The following is a 1942-nucleotide window of genomic DNA, read 5'->3' as shown; positions in this document are numbered from 1 at the left end:
ATAAAAGCTCTGGTGGTGTAATGGTTAAGGCATTTGGCTGCTAACTAAAAGGTTGGTGGTTTGAACCCACCAGCCACACTGAGAAAGAAGATAAGGCATTCTGTTTCCATAAGATTTACAGCCTTGGAAACCCAATTGGGGTTACTATGATTGGAATAAACTTGATAGCAGGGAGTGGTTTATATCAAAACTAAAACCACTGAGTCAATTCCAACTCATAGTAACCTTATGAGGGTAGAATAGCCCCATAGAGTTTCCAAGGTTATAAGTTTTATAGCAGCAGACTGCCACATGTTTCTCCCTTACAGCGGCTGGTGGGTTCAATATGCTGACCTTTCTATTAGCTGCTGAGTGCTTAACCACGGGGCTGTCTGCTGACACATGGCTTACATAGACTAGGTCTACCCAGGCTGCAGTCATCTCGGGGACTAAGTTTGCATCCTCCACTCAGAAGCACTCATCAATCTTCTTAAGGTCCTGACCTCCAAGGAGGAGTGAGAAAGAATCCCTTTCTGCCTGGCTGGCCTCTTGTTCAATCACCACTCCCATTCATTCTTCCATAGTTACTCACCTCATAGAACACCTAGTGTGTGGCAGGTGCTCTGACCACTCTACACAGTGTTCAAAGCATTTGGCTGCTAACCAAAAGATCAGTGGTTTGATCCCACTAGCCACTCCATGGGAGACAGATGAGGCAGTCTGTTTCCATAAATATTTACAGCCTTGAAAACGCTATAGGGGCTCTACTTTGTCCTATAGGGTCACAATGAGTTGTGAATGACTCAATAGCAGTGGGTTTGCTTTTTAAGTCACCATTTTCTTCACAGAACTCAGTCAATGGAACAGATAACAAGTTCTGGGATGAAAATAAATGAAATCTCTCTAAGGAAGTAACATTTACTGATATCTGAAAGTTGAGAAGGAGTCAGTGCCATGAAAAGCAAAGGTGAACAACATTCTAGGATTTAAAGAGAGAGAGAGAGAGACAGAGCGAGAGAAGGGCCAAGGCCCTGAAAAGGAAGGACAAACAGAAAGGTAGTCACAGTGGCTGGAGTTCAGAGAGCAAGAGGCAGAGAGGAATGATATGAGATGGAGAAACAGGTCCAGCCAGAGCTTGTAGGGCCTTACAGACCTTGACAAGTGTGAAGGGACAGCTCTGTGGAGTTTCAAGCAGAAGAATGATACAGTGTGATTTATGTTTTTGAAAGTTCCCTCAGGCTACTCTGTTAGGAAGCTATCTTCCATTATGGTAGTGGAAGCAAAGGAGTAAGAGAGAGAAATTAAAAACTTTGAAGTTTACTTTGCAGACACAATATACAAGATTTGCTGATGGATTGGTGGGGAATGTTTCTAGATCTTTGACTTATATTGAAATGACTATTTCCTTCATAAGTAGTTCTTTTCATTCATAGGCAGGACCACTCTGTCAGAATCCAGCTGTTCACGTTATCTTGCAAAATTCCACACCCAGGAAAGAGGGGATAGGAAAGAATGGGGGTAGAGGTGGGAATATGTGCAAACCAGGTATGGGAGTATATTAGTAAACTCAGGGACTGAGGGAGGGTCTCAAAGGTGTAACTTTGCCTCAGTCACCCCACAAATGCCTATTAACTGAGCACCCAACAACACTGGTATTACCTTATACATACAGAGAGCTCGGTATTAGAATGAAAACTTTTCATCCATTGTCCCAGTATTCCAGTGAGCCCTTCCCCATTAGGGGTGAGCTCCATAATGCTCTTGCCTTCTACTGACCAAGAATGACAAGGAGAGGTGTGTCAGGCTGGGTTCTGTGGAGAAGCTAAATGAGTAAAGCCTATAAATATAGAGAGAGAAATTTATCTTAGGAAAACGGCTCACACAGTTATAGAGGTTGGCAAGTCCCAAGTTCCTGGATCAAACATCAAGCAGGAGGCCTTTTCCCAACTCCTGCAGGTGCTGA

The sequence above is a fragment of the Orycteropus afer genome, unplaced genomic scaffold (assembly GCF_000298275.1).
Source record: "Orycteropus afer afer isolate SDZICR_OR568_19922 unplaced genomic scaffold, OryAfe1.0 scaffold00274, whole genome shotgun sequence".
Lineage (NCBI taxonomy): Eukaryota > Metazoa > Chordata > Mammalia > Tubulidentata > Orycteropodidae > Orycteropus > Orycteropus afer.
Note: the sequence above shows the minus strand (reverse complement) of the source record.